At 45.7% G+C, this 23,211-nt stretch overlaps 1 protein-coding gene across 1 annotated transcript in view; it reads right to left on the bottom strand.

Moving 5' to 3' along the window:
* FTO (FTO alpha-ketoglutarate dependent dioxygenase) overlaps positions 1-23,211 on the bottom strand; it is a 345,689-nt gene that overhangs the window by 6,928 nt on the left and 315,550 nt on the right. The gene's annotated exons all lie outside the window — the stretch shown is intronic.

The following is a 23,211-nucleotide window of genomic DNA, read 5'->3' as shown; positions in this document are numbered from 1 at the left end:
ACTGGTCGCCATGCTAAAATTAACCACTTTGGCTAAAGTGTGTGTTAATTATGGGTATGCAAGCAGTCAATAAAAGGTTAATGCAAGAGTCAAAGGATAAATTTCTTCCCTTATTGCATCACTTCACCGACTAAATGACTAACATTATACTTTGTGTTTTTAATCAATAGGTTTTACAGTAATGTGCTGGCCATTGATTTTAAGGAAACACATACAGTCTTCTTCCTGGTCCCTAAATTTTACAACAAATAAAGAAGGACAGGTAACATTTCCATTATTCGTGATGAAATGATACAGATTTTGGGAGTAATGGTTCCGGCTAGAAGATCCACTGGGATAAGCAAGCTTAAAAAAAGGAGTACAAAAAACTAGAACTTGGTGGAGAAATATTAGCAAGCATGGGCCACCGAGGAGACAAGAAAAATGAACTCCTAAGAGAGAATTCTTTAACGCGAAAGAAGAGAGTAACTCCTGATTAAAATAAATACATTCTGTATATTGCTTAAGCGTCCCAAAGAATCTTAATACGCAGCACTGTTTTATTCTATTTTCCCAGTCACCTGAGAGGGATGGGGAGGTAGGTGTCTGATCCCCATTCTGTGTGAGGGCCGCCTTGCTCAAGGTTAATCCAATGGCAGGTGGGGCAGCGGGGGCGGGCAGACCCTGGACATCTGCCTGATGGCCCTTTCCACCAGCTCCCATCTTTCTCATGGATTCCCATTTGGACCCAAATGGGCCCTATCCCCTGATTACTTAGCTATTCTTGCCGAATTTAGACATTCAGGAGATTCCAAACCATTCCAGGGGAAAGAAAGGAGCAAAATGTTATTTTCACAGTTCTAGGACAATCATTATGGCACATGACTGACAAAACTTTGTCTTCTTCTCATTCTAATGACTTTAGAGGTTCCAGTAGCGTAAGCGTCTATTGTCTATAGAGATGAAAGATACATCTTCATTTTTTGAGAGCATAAACTACTTCTAATTATACACTCATCCTTTGGTATCCTCTGGGGATTGGTTCCAGGACCCTCCATCCGCAGATGCTCAAGTCCCTTCAGTCAACCCTCCACCTCCTTGGGTTTTGCATCCACAGATATGGAGGGTCAACAATATATTTATTGAAAAAAAAATCTACAAATAAGGGGACCTGCGTAGTTCAAACTTGTTTAGGGATCAAATGTATTCCTGGGGTGACATCTTAGTTTCTTCAACTGTTACATGAAGTTAATGTTCCTCTCCTTCACTGGACGATGCGAAGATAAAATTAAAACATGTATATAAAAGCCTTTTAAAGTATGCAGAGTACCACACAAGCGTAGAATTATGCCTCAGTAGCCCTTTCCTATGTGACACAAGTTCTGTGTTTAAAACACAGTTGATCAGGCAATGCTGGTTGGGGGGCTTGTAGCACTAAAAAAAACATGTGTGAAAGGCATCACGCTTCTGACCACTAGAGCAGCTTAACCTCAGAAATTCATCAGAAAATATCCTAGGACTGAAAAAGAGCCCTCTTCTACAAGTCCCAGTTTTTTTCCGGAAGTCTAACGTGCCGTGAGGAGGGGACAGTCATTCTGGCTCCTGTTAAACGCGGGCCTGTATGAGGGCGGCGGCCACATCGGACTACGTCCCCTCCAACAGTGTAAACCAGCATCGGGGTTAAGAGGCCTCACTCACGTAGAAAACCGTGATGTGGTGTCACATCCGATCTGTTCAACCTGTAAAACCCAACTGCCAGGACCAGCACGGAAGAAGTGGGAAATGACAACGTACAGGGGCAACAGCCTCCTGAGTGGGCGTCTGTGCTCTGGAGGGAGCCCCCGACCAACAAGGGACCTGAACACTCTCCGCTCTCAGTTTCGCCAGGTCTGGTAGAGTCGCAGTATCTTGCCAAGCAGAGTGATTCCAGGGTTTAAAAAGAAGTAATTTTTCATATTACATGGGATCTAAATCCCTGACAGTACTTTACACACAATTTAAGGGATTTCATGAAGACTTCCGACTCTCTCTGACATCTACCTTAAACATGACATTTCAAATCCCACCTTGAGTGAGAGGCCCCTTCCTTGCACCGTTTTTCATGGCCTCACTATGCTTTGTTCCAAAAATCTGTCTTAGAGGTGAGAAGAGTGTGCAGTCCTGTTTATGATCAACTCCCCCCGACACTCTAACTCCTTTGAAAACAGTGAGTGAATGAATTTATAACTTGTCTTCTTGGACTTTGTGTTGCCGCCACCACGGCTCTGTGGACAACTCTGCAGAGACTGAGCTGGCCTGTCACACCGATCACGATGGTCACTTTCAACAAAGTGGTTTTTATAAAATCAGCTTGTTTAATCTGCATAACTCAGTTTACCGACTGCAGAACCACTAAGCAAAACCAACTCCTGAGTGAGTTCCAACAAAGGACATGTTCACTTTCTCTTCGAAAGGCTTTTAACCTCTTGCCTCTGTACCACGTTAATGTTTCCAGATCAGTAAAGTCAACACACATCAGAGGGAGGAAAAGCCACACTTTAGCCCCTGGGTTAAGTTTTTTTCCCCCACAGGTCAATGTACCTTTTTAGCAGTTAGTATTTTTTCAGCCATGACCACTTGAGAAGCTAGACTTAACTTCTGGTTAACGTAAGAATCTACTTTGGGGCCCCCCACTTCAGGGAAGAAGGAAGAAATTTACTAGAACGAAGCTTGCTTGGGTGCTTTAAAAACCAAATATCCGCAAATGCTTTTGAACACCAAGATCACGCCATTCAGTACTCAGATCACCAGCCGTTTTGCGAATCATTGTGCTGCTCAGCATGGATAACCCAGTGTCTGGATCTGAGTCAATCCATCAGCATATTAATGGAGTGTCTACTGTGAGTCTATGCTGCTCCCTCACTGGGCGGACAAGGCAGGAACACAGGCAAAGCCTGGCTGCTGTAAACAGCTGGGTTCCCCACATCTGTCTGAAACTCAACATTTTCTATGTAAACAATGGTTCTCATTGTTCCCAGTTCTCCTCGACACCACTATTTCCTATAATTCCTCTGAAATATAGCATTAATATACTATATAGCCCAGTAACCATGAATATCAGTGTGTTTTGTCTTTAATGAAAATGAACATTTAGAGTTCCAACTTGGGATCCAAGAAGGAATTTCCTTTGATAAGGGCTTCCTGTCCTCCTGGTGTGGAACCAGGGTTTCGTCCCACTTTCAGATCGCTGCTAAGAGCTCCTCTGACCTATGGCAGCGGCTCCACCAAGAAGAGAAGACCCTGGGATGAGGGGTCAGGTGCTCCGAGAGTAGCTCGAAGAGGTCAACGGATGAAGAGACAAGAACCAAAGACCTCTTGCAGGTATGAAAGTCAGGGGCACTTTCTGGTAACGGAATGGCTTAAAGGCGTCTCTGCTCTTTCAGGGTCCAGGGGAATGCCACGCCCTCCTCCCTTCTACTGGACTATCTGCTGCCTCCTCCAGAGCATCTTCCCAACCCACGTGATTACACCGTGCAACCCTCACATCTCCTTACCCCCTGCCCTTGTAAGTTCTTCAGAGGTTTCCGTTGCTCTGGAAGATGCTATAAAGAAATTCTATCTCACGCCAATGCTTCTCTGCTGACATCTCCTCTTAGACCAAAGAAATCGTAATAATGCTAATAGAAACATTAAAAAATAGCCAATAATAAATAAGTGTCAGGCCCTATATATGTCTTCCTTTTTTTTTTTCATTTTTATTTTTTGAGGGGGGAATGTAATTAGGGTTATTTATTTATTTATTTACTTGATGAGGTACTGGAGATTGAAGCTAGGACCTCATGCATGCGAAGCATGCACTCTGCCACTGAGATACACCCTGCCCCCTAGTCTTCTAATTAAATGCCCTCGAATGGAAACTGAGGCCCAGAAGATTAACAAACTTGCCCAAGATTTCACAGCTAAAGAAAGGAGGGGGTCAGGATTTTGGTAAAATTGTCTGACTCCAAATCTCATGCCCCTTTGTACTATTTCAAAACACAGACATCAAAAGAATCATTTTGGGTCCTTGTTATCAATAGTGTTTCAAAGGCACCTAGCCCCAAGCCAGACTCTCCAGAGAAGGGTCCTGTCCATCTGATTTTTCACAAGTGGTTCTCTGGATCAGGCCAGTTTGTGAAAACACTGCCCCATGTTAACCTGCCACAAAAGACCACAAAGATGCTGAAGGCAGATTGTGGTGGGGGGATGCGTGTGTGTCTCTGGGTCCACAGAGAACCCACATTAAATTCACCTCTATTTCAGAGGACACCAGACTCAGGGTCAGCCCTTGCAGATCTGCAACTCCGCCCCCTAAGTAGGCAACTGGTAACTCTGCAGGGTCCGGCACATAGGACAGGCCTCCTGGAGTCCTTCCCCCTATTTCAAGGACTCTGGCAGCCCTGCAGAACCACTTAATATGTGAGAGGACTTGGCCCACCACTGTAGTATACCCAGGAGGTGGAGGGTTGAGAACAATTTTATCCCCGGGTTCATTTGTCGGCTTGTCAGTTACATAATGATAGCGATGAATGGGCTACTTTGACAGCTGAACATTTAGGAGCTGCTGACCTCTGATCTCTGGTCACATGATAGGGTCACCTGAAACTTGCATGACTTCTACCTGGCCGGGGGTAACAATATAAAGGTCAAATCGGCCGGACGGTTATATGAATCAAGTCTGAGGTGGCTTGGTTGGGAGTTTTAAGAGAGGCCGGGTAGGGTTCCTCGGCACACAAAGCTATGGAACCAGTGCAGAAATGCGCTCAACAAAAGATATACAATTTCAAAGCAGTCTAGAGTAACTTTCCTTGCAAGGGAATAGAATGAACTCATTATTTTTAAAGGGCAACAATGAAAACAAACACTTTGGAAGAAAATATATTCTGCCGCTGACTTTGCCATTGGGAGGGAAAGTGTGCAGGCGTAGGACTTAATGAGTGATATTAATGCCATACCTGCGACGTGGCAGAGGGTCCAATTTGATGCAATTACTGGAACAAAATCCCCACTGGGTAGTATCAAGCCCTCCTTTCAGCCATAGAATCCGGTCTCCCCACTGTCCTCTGTCAGCACAGTATCCCACAAAGGACCATGACTGACAAAAGATAACCCTTTCCAAATTTCATAGCTCGCCTGTTGCTTGGAGCTGAAGTGAAGTTTGCCTGGGACCATCTCAAACTTCAGAAAGATTCCAGGATGACTTCTGATCAGAAATTCAAGGCAGCTGTGATTTTTAAATGTACTATCACATTTTCAAAAACATTTCTCCTTGCGCACCTGAAGATTCTGCTTTTTGACTATTTCCTTAAATTCCATTTACTCAGAATCAGATAACGGCGGTCACAGAGGTAACGGATACAGTTAGGAAAATGAAAGCTAAAAGGCCAACGCCATCGATTTCCAGAATCTAGAAACTTCATAACCTGCAGAAGAAGCAGACTTTATAGAGGAATCTGATTTACATCACGAGCTTGTTTTCTACCAAGAATTTTTCTTTCCCCTGCAAAGTCAAAGACCAATAGACTGTTGTTGGAGCAGAATCTACTCACTCTTGAGAAAGGAGCAGAGCAAAGGACAATGGCTTACAGAATAAGAGGCCAGCTGTTCTGACTTTGGAACGCTCATTTGAGTTGTAAGCTGTGAAATAAATTTGAGTTGATGCCTCTCCCATCTGCTCACCTGTCAGTCTATTTCCACTGTGCTGCTGTTTTTAGAAATACTTCCGTGTAACCTGCTTAATTGGTTTTTGGAGGCCGAGGAACAGCTCCCAAGTTTAGTTTAACCTTACACAGAACATGAGGCCACTGGGCCTTTGTTTCTCTTCTCTTCTTTAAGAACACTCACTAACAAGTCAAGAGCACTTACACAGAAAACTTGATGGAGCCCCAAACCCACAGTGGGGAGTGGGGAGCAGTCCAAAACTCAGAATGAAAAAAAAATGGCGGGCCAAAACAGAATGCCAGTTTCTCCAGGACATACCAGTCTTCTGATGAATTTATGCTCTGCACCAGTTTAAATGCTGAGTCCAAGTCAAAATTCTTATAATGGACAACAGGTCCCTATGCGACCTCCCCCCTCCCCACCCCTATTCCCTGACCTCTCTTTCTACTTGTTCATTGTTCCCTTTGCCCCCGTTATACTGCCTCATTTGCTCTTCCTTGAAAAGGCAAAGAGTGCTCTTGGGGTGTTTGTATCTGCTATGTCTTCGGCCGTGAAAACTCTTCCCCTAAGAGATCCACGTGGCTTGCTCGCCCTTTCCTTCAGGCAATACTGCTTGGAACGCGGTCCAGTCAGCGAGGTCCAATCCTAGCTGGTCCTGCTTACGACAACTACATCGCCCCTTCCTCCCCACCCAACCCCAGTACTCCCTGCTCCCCAGCTTCCTTTCCTGCACTACTTTTCTCCACGACACTTGATACTATTTGTGTGTGTGTGTGTGTGTGTGTGTGTGTGAGCTAAGCTCCCAGAAGGCGAGGATTTCTGTCTGTTTTACTCACTGCTACATCCTCCAAGCCTAGAGCTGAGTTGGCACATTGAAGTCACAATAAACACAGTGGGACGCACAAATGATTGAAAGCAACTTGCATCTGTACCTCCTTAAAATAGAACCAGTCTCTCTGCAATATAACCAATTTTATGACAATGACAGTAAAAGTACAAGGCACAATCAAAGGAGGAATCATAATAGTGTCATTATTACCCACTGACAAGGAGGATGAGATGGTAGGAAGAAAACTCATCTGGGAATCCAAGACCCAGTCCTGCCACTAACCTACCCTGTGACCTTGGGCAAAACCTTGACTTTCTGACCATTGGTACCCAGATCTGTGAAATGAAGGATTGGGTTAGACAATCCCTAAGGTTCTTCTCATCTTTAAAACATTGGGGTTGTATATATAAATATTATGGCTTCCCTCCACAGATTTTATCTCATGGGACCCTCACTATGGGGGTACAAAATAAAGGGGTTGTCCCAGTTGGGGAGATTAGGAAGCCGAGGCCTTGTTCCAGGTCACACGGCTGCTAAGTCACACAGTTTGGACCGAAACTTAGGTCATTTGCTAGTCCAGCCTTTTTCTGACTAAGCTATATTTCCCCTAGTGGCAGAACTGGAAGTACCACCAGTCACTGTTACTCTGATTCAAAACCTCTCTGCAGGCGAGTTCTAACCTCTCTGAGCGAACACGTGTGGATCACAGACCCCACGGGGCAATCACTCGTCTACTCTAGCCCAAGAATCCATGGGTTCTCTCAGCTGCCATTGCATTTCAAGATGAGAGATGATAAATGGTTCCATTTGCCCAGGGATGTTTCAGGATAGGAGCAAAACTGTATTTCGGTGTGGCTCTTCAGGAGAAGGGCAGGAAGTCCATGCACCCACGGCATCGAGACTGCTGTGCTAACAAGGCCCCTCAAGTCCAAAGATGTCAGAAACATTCTAGTCTTAACTCTAAACCTAATCTGCATTTTGTCCCCCTAGGAACTGAATGACACTGTTTCTGCGACTAACGTTGAGGAATTAGAATTGCTTTTACCCACATAAATGTCTCTGTTACTGGGTTCAGTGGTCATGAAGGATGACAACTCAATAAATTATAGTGGAAAAGAATTTTTTAAAAGAATACAGATATATACATATACATATGAATAACCGAATCACTTTGCTGTACATCTGAAACTAACACAATATTGTAAATCAACTATACATCAATGAAAAAAAAAAAAGAATGACAATTCAATGCAGCTTACTAAGTGCCTGCCTACTGAGCTACTGATAAAGCCAGGATTTGGGCAGAAAGGGTTCAGTTATTGCTGTATGTGTGTGTGTGTGTGTGTGTGTGTGTGTGTGTGTGTGTGTGTGTGTGTATTCATTTGTTTGTTCATTCATTCATTCAACAAATATTTACTAGGTATGAGGATCCAGAGATACGGTGGTGAACTAGACAAAGTTCTAGGTTTCAGGAAGTTATATTCTGGTGGAGGAAGACAGACAATAACCATGTGTATTAGTTATAAATTGCATTTAGCTCCCGGCAAGAGGGACTAGAAAGTCACAGTGGCTGACGAAATGGAAGTTTATTTTTCTTTCACGTTAAAGAAGTCTGAGGAGGTCACATGACAGCAATCTACAGGCATCCAGGACCCGGGCAGCTTCATCAAGTTTTTGGCTCTGCCATTCTGAGCTGATGGCTGCCATCCTTGAGGTCACCTTATGGTCCAGGTGGTCTCACCACTGTATCTGGAGTCCCAGGCAGGAGCAGAAGAAAGGAGAGAGGGGGTAAGGTACACCCTCACCTCCTCTTTCTAGGGAAGACAGCCAACCAAACTCTATCTCACTGACCAGAACTCGGTCCCTGGGCTAGAAAGCATAGGTTTTTAACTGAATGTGCTACCCTCTTCTTTCCTCCATCAAAACTATGATTCTACACTCAGAGAAAGGGAAAGACTGGGAACGGGAGGAGAAACTAATATTCTCTGCCACACAATGTAAGCAAGCAGATATTAAGATAATTTCTGCTAGAGACAAATGCTCTGGAGTAAATCAAACAGGAAATGGACAGGAGAGTGAATGGAGGCGCATGGGGAAGGGCTCTGGCTGGCGTGGTCGCGATGGGCATCCAGCTGGGGGAAGAGGATTTTAGGTGTCAATGAGTCAGGCAGTCAAGGGGCCGCAAGGAGGCCACTGTGCCGAAGGAGGGTGACAAAGAGCGGGAGATTGGGTCAGGGAGGGCCAGGGTCTTGGAAGCCACCATACAGGCTGATTTTATTCTAAGCGAGATGGGAAAGCCCTGGAGAGTTTAAGCAGAGGAGTGATCAGACCTAGTCCCACACTTGGCAGAAAACCTCTTCCTCCTTTAGGAACTTGGTCGTTTCGTAAGAGTAAACTTCTATGCTCAACCTACACCCAGTGTTCAGCCGATGAAGGAAAATACCCTACTTAGGATGCTTCCCTGGCCTGATGGGCTCTCCCCACGCCGGCTGAGAGGGCGGGCGGGCGATGAACCTGACCATCCCACCAGCTTTGACGCTCTGTTCCCTTTTGTGCTAGAAGAGAAAAGAATACCGCCAAAGCCCCCCCGCCCCGATTCCTGAGTTCACCTGATGTGTATCTTCAGAACGCAGCTCACATCCAATTGATGCTGCTCTTTTCCATCTGGGGGCTGTGGATTCGGGCCGAGGAGGAAGGGTAATCCTAGATGCTGAGGCCACAGGAGACCGAGCAGTCCCCAAGTGAGCGCGGGGCTTGCTTCCACAAGTGACTGGATGTCTAAGGAGGTTTTAAAAAATTGCACTTCAATCGAAAGCGGACCAAATTCTGAAATCCTCCAACTGAAGTTTCTGCTGGGCTGCCGGCGACGCCACCCATGGACAAAAACCCATCGGCACCTTGAAGAGGAAGGGATGAGTTGCCCAGAGACTGCCTTAGGGCTGCATGTGGCTTCCAAACCACAGGTTAACTGGGTGGGTTGATTCATTAATCATCACAGCCGCGATGTTCCCACCTAAGCATCTCAGAGGACAGAGCAGGCAGAGAGGCTGGCCATTATCTATTTATCACTTAAACTGTCTTGTACGCCCTCATCTTCCACCGGCTGGTGCAAAGTCTCCCACTTCAGAGCTTTGAAAGCTTGGGTCTGTAGTTCCTTTCCTGTCTGGGGCGAGTGTATTCTCCCAGCACCAGTGTCTGCATGGGGTGACCTTGGGAAGGACACTGAAGCAGCATTTTCTCATCTGTCAAGGCGAGACAGCCACAGAGCCCCGGAGTCACGTCTGGTAAACACTCACGCGTGGACCAGTAGCGGCCCCCTTGTCTCAAAGCCCCCGGCTCCGGGAAGAAGGCTTTTTCCACCGGGGAAAATGAGTGAGGCCATGTCCTTGCCTCGTGCCAGTGAGAGATGGGGGAGGAGGCGGGCATGGAAGACAAGAGTGTCTCTTTGCAGGAAAGACAACCTGAGGCCCTCACTGCTGATCCTGGGGGCTTTCTCATTTGCTAAAATTCAGGAGGTCACCAGGAATCAAAGGACGACTCGGCTTGTGCAGAATGTCACTATGGAGGAGGCTGGGAACCAGAGGCCTGTTACTAGTCACCTTTCCAGCTCCTGCAAACAGGCTGATTCATGGAGAAGTGCGGCTCCTTACTGAGCATTACTGGAGTGGGGTCAGCTGGGAACGGGCCAGGGCTCGGCGGTGACTCAGGACGGCACAGCCAGGACTTGATTAGCGGCTGTCACCTCCTGCCCCCATGGCCGGCCTGCAAGGGAGCTGGGCTCCTCAGCCGACTGCTAAGTCGGAATTTACACTTTTTGGAAGAACGCTTCTGCAGTCAAGGCCACCTGGGAGTTGGCCCAGACTAAGTGACTGAGGGGCCATTAGGCTTTTTTCCGCAGCACGAGCTGATAGGTTAGCTCGAGTGAGATGGAGAGAAACTTGCTGTTCTTCATTTAAATTCAGTCTTTCTAGCTGGAGACTGACTCGCACAGGTCCTAGTGCCCAAAGGCGCCCACCAGTTAAGTTCCAGGGCCAGGGTCACAGGTGGAAGGGCCATCGCCAAGTGGCCTGCCCACGTGGTGTGCGTGGAGAGATACCAGGACCGCCTTCTCTCTGCCAACAGTTCTTGCTCTGGCCTCGAACCGATGCCAAGAAAGTGTACCATTCATTCATTCTTTTTTTTTTTTTCCAAGTGTATGAGGAAAAAGGGTGAAAAGTATCTTCAAACGCAATTGCTTCTAAGGAGGAGAATATTTTAAGTCACCTCTCGGCTAGATCGTGCTGATTCCCGACGTGAGCAGCACAGGAACTCAGCCTTCCCTGGGGGGAGCGGGTGGTCCTCCGGGGCCCAATTTTACCTTCTCTACAGTTTCACCCAGGGTTGACCACGTGAACAGCCTTCTGGGAGAGATTCGTTCAGGAGGCCGGCAAATACAGACTAGAAGCAATTTAATTGGTTCCAAGTTAATGTCCTTTTCCACTTGGTCTCCTGTAAGCACCTGGGAGTTATGGCCACTAACTTAAAATGATTTATAAAGTTCTTTCCCAGGAGAAAGGGCTTTGGACAGGCAGCCTGTGAGACTGTGAATTATGCCTCCACAGTGGGTACAGAAGGATGAAGGAACAGGTTCAGCTGTAAAGAGTCTGAAGCTCTCTCCTAAAAGGGAGGGAAGTCTCATTTTTCAGCAAGGTAATTTTTGACAGTCACGGCGAGCTCTCCTAGACTGCAAATTTGACGGAACCTCTGTTCTTAGGAGCTAATCTCAGCTCCTTCCCTCCTTCTAGTTTTAAGGTGATGTTAACAGACATGCTCGACACATTTGTGGCAGAATTAGGAGACGAGAATTCGGGTCTCAGGAGCCTTAGTTCCCAGTGTGTTTCCTTGCTTTTTCTTTTTTAATGTTATTATTGACGGTCAACATTTTATGAGGGTCTACTTTGTGCTGGACAGCATTCTAAGTGCTTTCTCCAGGTAACCCTAATAACCCGATGAGGTTACAGATGGGAATACCGAGGCACTAAGCGGTTATGTGATTTGCCCAGGGTCACAGAGGTTGGGAGGAGGGTGAGGAATGGGAAAACACCCATTTTTTTTAATTGGGTTGTTCGTCTTTTGGTTATTGCATTTTAGGAGTTTTTTCCATATTCTGGATATTAAACCTTTATCAGATACATGATTTGCAATATTTTTTCCTGTTCTGTAGGCTGTCTTTTCATGTTCTTGACAAAGTGCTTTGATGCACAAGAGTTTTTAATTTTTGATGAATTTATCTATTTTTCCCTTAGGTTCTACAAACTTTTGGCAGAATCTCTCAACTCCCCCTTTCATGAGATAAGGATAAGAGTGCCCAATATAGAATGAGAGACTCAGCCAGTAAACCTGAAATGGAACTGCAGGAACACGAGATACCCAATGCTTATGAAAGACTCTGGAAGGACCTTCTCCATCTGTGTGCCGTTCTTAAAGTCACTTGTTGGTTTTCACCAAAGCAAAGTGTTAACCCAACTTTGAGTTATTCTCTAAACCTAACAGTAATTAATGTGAACTATTTAAAAGGCAATTGAGAATCTTTCCACTCACTCAGATGGGAAGTTTCCACTCTGCACTTCTACAAATGCATCACCATCTACTACCTGACTGTTTCTGCCTTACTTCTTCCACTGAACCAGAGAGAACTGGTGGGCATCTCAGCACCCACCCGATTCCAGTCCAGGAGAATGACAGTATCTGAGATCCCTGGTAAAAATTTTCATGGGTCTTACCCCTCCAACCTTCTGGCAAAAATTTTTGGTCCTTTAAAAGAATTTCCTGCCATCTTCTATTGGATTTGTTAAGACCATGCAAGTATGCATATCCTAACTGGTAAGTCGTCCTTTATGTACTTGGTGACACCTCTTTATAGCATGAGGCTTGGCAAACAAGGCAAATCTAGAACCTAGTAGTACCATGTGGGAGAATCTCCCAGTACGCAGCTGCAGCTGCAGCTCAGAGGACATAGTCTGACCTTCGGTATAACTCCATCTGTGTAACCAGAAGCTCACCATAACGATGGTCTCTTTGCATAACAAGCTTTACTTGGGCATTTTTGACAGCTGATTATCATTGCTTCCCCTATTGAAAACATTTAATTCACTGCCAATTGGAATGTCTATTTATTTGTGGGGCGCTTACAATACCAAATGCCTCTTAATTGTTTTTGTCCTTACCATCAGAAAGGAACTGTATCTTGGCTGAAAACATTACTAAAACTATTTTGAGCAATCAGATCAGTATAAATACTCTCAAAACTGTATTTGCAAAAGCCGGCATGATGTTAAAATAATTATATGGTCAATCTCGGTTCCGAACAGATAATGGTGTTTTGCAGAATTGCTTATAATTTGAAAAACGAGAAACAACCTAAATGTCCATCACTGTGGGAGTAATGCTAAACAATGGTATATCCAACCTATAAACGTTTTGGCAACAATTAAACAGAATAGAACAGATTTATATTATATATTCTAACACGGGAAGATTTCCAAACCTAAGATGTATTGTTAGTACCAAAGCAAGCTGGGTATTGACTTGTAGAGCCAATGGTTATTTGTAGTAATCACTTACGTACAACAAAGAAAGCACATTTGTCTGTAGTACATCTGTATGTCTATACATGCCTGGAAAAATATTTGGAGGGCAAGAAGGTCTGAGATTGGCGGTAGTAGTCAAAGAGCACTTCACATTTTTTTAAATAAAGTATATGTATTTGTGTATTCCTTGTGGAATTTAAAACAGATCAAGATGCTAACTGATGGTGAAGAAAACAAAATACCTTAGAGCTGGGGATACAAATCAGCTGTTAAAGAATATGACTACCTTCAGTTCTAACTTCCTTTCTACCAGTCAGAATTCTGGGAACTCATCAAGAAGTAAATGCTTGGCTTAGTCAGTATCAGAATTTGAAGTCAACCAGGTAACACAATTCCTTTGCATCTTAAGGGAGAATTTACCTACAACATTCTTAATTGTTGCAGTAAAGGTTGGGTCAGCTGAGGATCGGCTAGAGAAAGGGAACTCTGTGGACAATCTTGTCTTCCCCAAACTTCTGCCATCCCACTGAAACCGAGGCCTTGCCAGGGAGAGAGTAAAAGTAAAGGACCGGTGGCTGTACTCACTGTAAACACCTACGCTTTATAAAACTTATTTCATCTACATGTCTCTTAACAAAACTGTCAAAGCAACCAAGACGCAGAGTGGAAACAGATGTTTTTCTACCAAAAGTGCTCTCAGGTGTGGTTTCAGATATTCGTGTTTGTTTTCTAAGTGACTGCACCACCTAACTTTTCCTGTCCACCGTTACAGCGCTGGCGTGTTCCTCGGGCCCCTGTGGGGACACATGCCCAGACAGGGCCTGGTCCCGGCAGCTGAGGTGTCCGGCCAGCCCTGCCCACAGAGGAAGGCCTGGGGCTCCCAGTCTGAGTCTGGCCTCAGAGCATCCCCAGACCACGGCCCAAGAGCGTGCGCTCCTCAGGCCAAGAGACGGCGACAGTATTTTACTCTCGGGCTGATTTTGGTTTTCCCTTTGCGGGTCAGAGCAGCCCACTCGAACTCCTCTGGGATGTGAAGGGTCTCGGGAACACACACTCTCCCCCTTCGGGTCACGACCCCTCCCTAGAGTCTATGCTTTTAGGCACCTTAGTTGCTAGAGGCATTTAACTTTAATTCCGTTTGACTTCAATTGTGTCCAAATTACTGTAAAAAGGAAGAAGACAACAAGCTGTAAATATGAAGAGAGACAGAAAATCATTGAGAATCCTGCCTTTATGAATATTTGATGAAGAAAGGTTAGATCCATAGCTGGTAAATTATAAGAAATTATGTCCATCATGTGACTCTGTCAGCAGAGGTTAATACAAATGGGTTGGGACTTAGTCGGGATGACAACGCAGATTAAAAAAGATTTGTCCTGTCCTCGCTGCAATTAGTGTTTCTCCTATTATTAGTGTAATAGAGTTGATCATTAGGATTATGGCAACAGAACAAGTGCTCGGTGAAATCATTTTGTTTTTTGCAGGCCGGCACTGCATTTTCACAATACATTTTTCATCTCTGCTAATCTTGCCCTTAATTGTGTGGTTGCTGTGGGCAGATCCAGTGATGAACTCTTTTGATCCTACGGTGCCCTTGCCACCAAGTCCGCCGATGACATGCAGACCGAACAGGCAATCCCACGTTTTTCTGCAGCTGGATATGGGCTCTCGCGGTTCATTTAGGGCAAGCAGAAAAATGGTTATTTTTTGCTCAAATAACAGCTCCAGTCAAGTGTGAAATTGTATATAATTGTGTTATAGGATTTCGCCCAGGTTAAAGGGCTTCTTGGGGCTTCCATTATGAACCTCATTTCTCAGGTATTTATGATTCGTTTTCCACTTTTAAAAAATCTGAATTAGGCTTAGCGTGCTCTGCTCAGAGGCCTTATTTTTGTTGTTGTTATTATTATCATTTTGCAAAGGGGATTAAAGGCATCGTCCTGCACTCTTTGTAGTGAGGCAGGGAATGTAATTGATGTCAAGGCCAGTAAGCTGGGAGGTAGAACAAATAGCACCGTAGACCCCAACAGCTGCAGGCGTAATTTATCCAAGTGGTGGTTTGGATTTCCAAGGGTACCTGTACGCCCTTTCAAACAGGGTTGAAGAGCTTGGAGACAGAAGCCACAGGGAGGCTGGGGGGGTCAATGAATCACAACTACAGAAAGACAAATCATAGAGTATGAACGTTTCTAGCTCTTCCAGACCAGGCTCTACACAAACAATTCACAAACTTCAACAACGTGGCTAGCTTATTTACCGTCACTCTGCTCCTTATAGAAAATGCCTTTACCTAGGGTCACCCTTTCTTTTGATACCTACACACTGGGTATTGTACACATCTCATCAAGTTGCTGTGGACTTTTTTTTAAATGAGGGATATGGCCGAAGGAATGTTTAAAGATTGGTACGGGATGAGGAGAAAGGCAAGTATGATTTTTGCCACAGAGGGCGTGCCAAGGAGGGGAAGATGCAGAGGATGAAGTGCACTCTCAACAGAGAAGGAAACGAAAAAATAAAAATTTAAACCCCTAGTAATAAACGCTAATAAATCAAGAGATCCTAGAGGCCCAATGCAGAAGGCAAAAGTGTTTTCCCAAATCTAAAGTAAAGCTAGAAAATAGGGATAACTAGGGAAAAATTGTTCTGGCAAGGGTTAAGTGTGACAGCCAAAAGAATAATCGGAACTGTCATGCCTGTGGCGAGCTCACGGCGGAAGCAGTGTCTAAGCAAGGTCCACTGAGAGCTCCCCCTAAGCGCAGCGCACGCTCTGCCCACACTCACAGCCCTCCAAAAGTAGGAAATTTAACACATCAGGGAGCTTGCCGGATTATCAGATCAACTAATCAATAGCATTGACAATATTTCTGCCTAAAAGCATGGGGGAGCAGTAAGTAAGGCACCAAGGCACACAGCATCCTTGCCGACGCGTTACCTTGGACCTCTGACTTCTGCCTGGGGCCCCAGGGGCACAGGACTTTCCTTCCCAAGACCTGGGATTTTCTGCCTAAGTGACTTTGACCTGCTTGAGTTGAGTCAATTGCATCCTTCATCAGGAACTGGTACTGAGGGCATATGCAAATGGCACAGACCCAGTCTCCCAGGCATCTGAAGCAGCGGGTCGGGTCGTGCCACCCCCCGCTCTCCGCAGCCCTCCCTCCCAGCCTCTGAAAATCTCAGCCGCGTGTGCGTCACATCGCTGGACTCGGTGGAATACAAATGGCTTCTCCGTGTAACTGGACGGCTCCTGAGACTTGAACCACCTGAAGTTCTCTTCCCTCTGTGTGACCCACACCTGGCGGCACTGTGGCCCCTCTCAACTCGCTGAATTTAATGCTCCAGAAAGTCACCAGATTTCATCACTGAGGATGAAGCTAACTCAGAGAGACAAAGAAAATACACTCTTCATGTCTCCACATCTCTAAAAGAGCATCCGGGGCGAGGCAGAACCCAACTCTCTGGAGCCAACTCCACGTCTGGTGAACACACCAGGCACGCTCTGCGGGGTCTGACCATCTCCCCAAACTGCTGCTTTTGCTGTAACCAGGTGGAGGCCAGTCCCCATATATCTGGATGAACCCCAACTCAAGAACCACATTTGTAGCTGGTAAAGACTAGAACAGGACAGTCGAGGGAAGGGGACTTCACGGTGAAGTACCTGCTGTGGACTAGTTAATTTAATTTTCTTAACTCTGCATAGTCATTCAAAGTTTATGGATGAGGAAACTGAGGACTTAGAGAGAGAGGCTAAAGAATTGGTCGAAGGACACTGAGCTGGTCTAATAAAAGACTGGGATTCAAATCCAGGCCCGCCAGGCTCCAGACCACTGCCCCAAACTCTGGGTACCGCCCAATGTTGCCTTGTTTCCACCAGAAAAACAAAGACAGCTAACCAAATGCAGCAAAGGCAAACAAACTTTTTGAAATGTCAACCGCCCCAAATTTCTGAAATCCCAGAGAATGCGACGGCTGGGCCACAGCACATGGGAAGGAACGTTGGAGGTGGCGTTTGCTCCATTCTCAGACAGGGCATATAATGGGGGGTGTAAAAATGGGACTTAAAGAGGTCAAACAGCAGAACTTAGATGGACACAGAGCCTCGCCGTCCACAGATGCCCTAGTCACTGGGCTTTCGAACCATGACAAAGCCAAGGTTTTCTAAAACTGGTATATTATTGTAGTCTGCCTGGCTGTGCTGTAACTATTTCAAGGACTATTAAATTAAACCCTGGAGACAGTTTCCCTAAAGATAAAGAGCATGCTTTTTATTGTGCCATCAAAGGAGACCAGAAAACCTGAAGCTTTCAGCTTTAAAGACAACATAATGAGATCAGAGATTTTGCTTGCAAAGAAATTAACTTTCGGTTAATTAATGAAAGTAACCTTAAACAGCAGGCATGTTGCCAACAACCAGGACACTATAATAAAAAGGAGGCGGGGAGATAATGGGTTGCTTTCAAGGGGCCAGGGCTCAGCAGCCCAGAAAAGAAATTTGATGAGGATGCTGCTTGTATATTTGATCTCAAATTCTTAAGATGAACAAATAATAGTCTTATCTGTAATAAAGTCTACTACAAATGCTTTCTTTTCACCCATAATTTTCTGTTCAATTTAGATAGAAGATTTAATTAGATGTTGGTGAAACACCAGTTATTTAATAAAACCCTTAATAAAAATCTAATCTATGGTACATAGAAACCACTGAAATGTAATCACATTAAAAAAAAACATTTAAGGGTATTTATTTTTTACAATTAAGAAAATACTCGTATGTGACATGTTTTGTTTTTAAGTTAAGGTAAAAACTAAGAAGGCAAACTCAATTTTTAAAAAAAAGCCCCAAACTACAACTCTTTCCCCCTTCTCATAAAGTTTGCTTTTAAAGGTTTTCTTTTGTCAGTTGCAACCAAAAGGGGTCCTTGAGCCTGAAAATGATTCCTCCCACCTCGTAAAGGTTTTAAACTTAAAATTTGCTGACCATGAGCAACTGACTTTTAAGGATTCCTAAAATTGTATGAGAAATAATCTGGGCCCCCAGTCCTGTTAAATCTAGGTAATCAGAAGTTTACCCTTCTGGGCTACGGGAATCCTGAAATTCCAAAAGAATATGATAAATTAATGGAGCAGGAGTGACCCACAGCACATCCAAGGGTGATGTCAAGGACATGTCGAGTATGTGCCTAACCTCCTGTACTTCAACCAGAGACAGAATTCTGAGCTGGACATCCCGAGCGCCCCCGGTTTCACTCCATGTGGCGATTCTTAGAGGTCCCGTTTCCTACCTAAAGCTTTTCTATTGGTAGGAATGTTAGTTTCCATGTGAAGTTGCTCTTGTAAGTTCCCAGCCTCTGGAGCAAGAATTAAGTGGCACTGGGAGCCCGACTTTTTGAAACATTGGTGGTCTTTCTACAGGTTTACTGAAAGGAGCTGGCTGGCTTGGCGGGAGTGGCACCACCCTTGACTCAGCAGCTCAGATTGTGTTCCCTACATGCTGTGTCTGTTTCCTCGATATTGCCTGGCTCTGATTGCAGTAATTTCTCAGATACATGGAGTGGGGGTGGGTTGAAGCTGAAGAGCTACCCAGCGTTGAGGGGCACGAAGATGCTGGTGGGAATCAGTCTATTTCCTGCTGCGTCTCTGACTGACCCAGCACCAAAACCAACATGCCCAGGAAATGAACCCTGTGTCCTTGGCCAGGGCCACGTGGCATCTCTGCTCAGGTCTGATTTGAGAAGGTCGCTGTTTAACGCGTCCGGATGTTGCGATCATCCAGATTTAATCATCGGAAGCGTTCCAGCTTCCGCCGCTGTATATAAATTTAAATAATGGCCCCTCCTCTCACAAAGGGAGGAATGTCCATAGCATTTGCCCATCTGTTCGGCGAGGCTGTTCATTCTGAGTTTCTGATTAGATGTCTCTTAACTATCCGATCCATGCCACAATCTCCAAACAAGGCTGCAGCATCTGGGGGGCATTTGATGATTTATAGTGCTTGTTATTTTTGGTTCAAATCTGATTCCTCTTTGGCTATGACACCAAGGCAGGGCGTGGCCTGGACTGAACCTGGTCAGTGCTTTTCTGGATACACTGTGCCCAAGAGGCAGCCAGTGGGGGCCTAGGGGACACCCTGGGGCCACAGAGCCGCTCAACAGTGTGTCCTGATTGGGTGTCAGATTGGATTTCATTTCTGTGTCTGTACACCTGGCTCAGCCACTCACGTGAGCCCAACCCCAGACTGGGCTGAAGGGCAAGAGATGTTGGGGACCTTACATAGGGTCCCTGGAAAATGGAATGAAGACATAGTGAGAAAACTATCTGAAATAATATCTAATTGCCTCCTTTGGGAAGAGGGCGCATGGGACGGCCCCACAAACCCCTGTTCTTGTGTCTCTTTCCACTGGGTACTGATTTCTGCCGGTCACCTCCTCCCCCTGCCCCTCTACAAGCTGGCTTCTTCTTTGCAGCCTTCCCTTACCCAGGGACAAGAGACACATTCTTTTGTTGGAAAAAAAAAAATGTTGATGCGCTTCCAGGTCTGAAAAGCAAAAGGGGGAAAAGGGCTCCCAGCCCCTTTTTTGGTAGGAAGCACAGAGGCAGTCTCTGAAGCGCCTTAAACATTATAATTAGGAGACATGGGGTTCTGCTCCACCTGTGGGTTTTACACAACATCCTGCCTCAACAGGATCTTTTGGAGCCTGTGATGCCTCCAAGCACGAGTTGTCCTTTCAGAGGGATGTTGACTTTTGTGGTCTATTAAGCAAGCAATGGGTAAGTCAAAGTAGATCCCTGCAGGAGAACACTGACGCAAGAGCTCCGGGCCAAACTGCGCCTAAGTCAGTCCCTTCCCCCCAGGGGCTTTGTTAAAGAGACTTCTCCATAATGGGACAAGGGTGATGGCAAACGCTGGTGATCCAACAATAACTATCAGCCAGGTAACAAAAACCACCGAACGAGTCTTGTTACCTCTGTGTTGCTGGGGAGGCCGCCAAGGCTGCTGGGTGGTGGGCCTTTTAGAGACCGACACTCAATGCAATCCAGCTCTGATGACTTGGTGAAGCCAACAGAATCCCTTCCCCGAGCTCTGAAGTCCTCCAGAGGCGTGGGGTGGAGTCCCGACGTGCGACTGAGCGTGGGAGAATCTTGCTAAGTGTCTTTATCTGTAAGTGGGGATACACGTATCTATTTCCTGGAGCGGCTGTGAGGATTCAGTGAGGTCACGGGCGTCAAGGGCAGAACATAATGCCTGGCACACGCCAGGCACATGCCTGGTAGCTACTCCGTCCACGACAGGTATTATTGCTGTAATATCTTCCCTGGCCCTTGGTGGCTGCAAGCTGCGACAGGTTTTGTGACACTCATTCCAGCATTGTCCTGAAGTCAAGAGTGCCTCTACTCTTCTTATAAGCCTGGTGATTAAGCTTTCTCTAAAATTCCAGAGCCTGAAGACCACCCTCTGACTTGGTAGCGAGAGTCACCCGAAACACAGTTCAAGGCCCTGGCGTAGAGGTGATAAAATGGTGGCTCTGGGGCTACATTTTGCTCCCAGACATTTATTTTGCCCCAGTCTTGGCTTTTGTAACTTAAAAAAAAAAAAAAAAAAAGTGAATTCGTTATTAAAAAAAAAAAAAGAAAAGAAATCTAGAGATTTTGCTCAACAATCCAGATTTCTGGCTCTGCTTGAAAAACCGAAAGGGCTGCTTATCTGGGTCAATATCCCTCCCCCCACCACCCCCCGCCTGGATCGTAACTGGCGGGGACTGAGGAGCGGCGGCCCCCTTTAGACGGACACACACACTCCAGGCTGAAACCAATCCCGCCTCTCCGCGCATGGCTTGCTTCCTTCATCTCTATTACCAGGTCCTGCTCCAGTTCACTGGGCTGAGAGAGAGCCAGCCGTGCCTGGGGCCGTTAGCCATCCGTCGGTCGACTGTTTGGCTTCTTCCACGATGCTGCCATTTTGCTTCACTTAGGAAGGGCCTTGGTTCAGAAAAGCTGCAGGGTTGTCTCTTGAGTGGCCCCACTCCTCAGGGGTTCCTTGGTGGCGTCTACATGCTTTTCCCAGGGTGACCACCAACTGTCAGTCTGTCCATCATTTGTGTCCATTCTCAGCTTGATGGGTGTCATTCCTTCTGTGGTGTCAGTCCTGGCTTCACTTTGAGGCCAATTCGGACCCAGAGGTTATAGGGAGATATCAGATCATAAAGCCCAGAATCAAGTTCATTCCTGGTCTGGCCATCCTGTGCCTACGATCATTGATTATGTCAGCAGGCAATGAACTCACTAGGCTCCCATAAACACCACCCGTCCCCAGGGACATAACTTAGCACATCTGACAGCTGAAGCAGATCCTTTTCACACCCCTCACCTCTACATCACAAAATTATTCCTAATAACAATCAGATAATAATCAGTAATCATAATTTTCTCAATTTAGTCTTCAGTTTAAAATGATCTATGAACAATTAAAGAATAGGGGTAGAGCTCAGTGGTAGAGTGCATGCTTAGCATGCTCAAGGTCCTGAGTTCAATCCCCAGCACCTCCATTAAAAAAAAAAAGACGAAAAAAAAATTTAAAAATACATCTCAACTTAGAAATGCTATTCAAACTCAGTCAAATATTTTACGTTGGGAACTAAAATGTTCATTTGCCAAATAAAAACACTTACCCAGAGCAGTTTGTAAACTGTCACATCGTTCTAAATTTTAAACAAAAATAAAAACTCCAAGCGGCCACACGGTATGGTGGAGGTGAAGGATGCCAACGGTCCTTTCTTTGTCTTAATCATGGTCTGTCACTGTTTGTTTCCAATCTACCGTTTAGATGCGGGAACATGGGGCACCACGGTGGCTGGAGACAGACGCCGCACCTAAAGCGAGGCCCAGTCAATTCCAAATGGTAATGCACTTACTCTTGAGATGAACAGGTGCAGCAGCGCCTCTGTGCGTCAGCTGCAGGCTGCGTAGCTGAGAATTCTCTGAATTGATGTCTACATGGACTACAGTGTTTATTAAAGGACATGTTACTAAAATGTGCTAACTTGAGACTGATGGACATGAGGAAACTTGAGGGGTAATTCAGAAGTTGTATGGATGTCAGGCCAATACGAGATTTTTTTTTTAGAGAAGAGTATTCACTGCTATTGTTTAGAATCGACAGAGAATGGTGATAATGAAAAGCAGGCTGCTTCTTGCCCACTTTATCACTGTTTTAAAATTTTCTACAGACAACGTAGCCCCTTCTTGCCAGCAAGGAAGGGGGAAGAGAGGGAGGGTTGGGGTGGACTGTGCCCACCCTTGGTACATCACTGCCTGTTTCTTAACCTGATTTCTGCTTTTCATGGTTAAGATATCTGGTCTAGTTTCTGAGCCCCTTTTGGCCTAGAACTTTGATCTGCATCTTTCATTGTCTCTTCCCAAACCCTAAATCTGGATTCTTGATCCAACTGCCTCCAGACCTTGCCTGCTTCTTCCTTCTGACTCAGTCCCCAAACCAAACCGCTCACCAACTTGTGCCCTTGCTGTCTGCTTTTCCAGCTCACCATCCTTCCTCTTTCACAACTTCTCTGAACATGAACACCTGCCTGACTGAGGGGACTCGGTCAACTTTCTCTCTCATTTAGCTGAACTCTTGGCACAGATTCCAGGGTATCCCCTGGCTGCACAGATCTCCAAGTGGGAGTCATACGATAAGCATCATTCTGATGTGAATAGCTGGGGCGTGGGTGGAGGAGGGGCAGCTAGGGATGCCCACTTGGCCTTCAGTACGACTCACCACTCACCGGGGATGCTAGAGGCACATGGCTTGTGGGAATGAGTGCCTTTGGTTTACAAATGGCAGCCAAGTTACTAACATCGAGGCTGAAAGCGGTGACGACGCTGCAGGTGTTGGTCTGGGTCTGGGATTTAATGCTTTATCTGACCCCACACCATGTCTACTGCTCTTCTAACGGTGACTCCGGCATTCACGATGTCCATTTCTTGGGACAGTATACTGCCCGAGAGCAAAATTCATGGTCTCCAGTTCTGAGATGTCAGTAAAATCACCTAGCCACGTGAGGGCTTTCTCCAGTACAGTCTGACATAGAATGCTTATCTTACTCGGGCACAACATCAGCTTTTAATATCCCACTAAATCTGCAAATCAATCCATGATTTTTA

This window comes from Camelus ferus, chromosome 9, assembly GCF_009834535.1.
Source record: "Camelus ferus isolate YT-003-E chromosome 9, BCGSAC_Cfer_1.0, whole genome shotgun sequence".
Lineage (NCBI taxonomy): Eukaryota > Metazoa > Chordata > Mammalia > Artiodactyla > Camelidae > Camelus > Camelus ferus.
The sequence above is the reverse complement of the archived record's forward strand: the minus strand, read 5'-3'. Positions and strand labels throughout refer to the sequence as shown.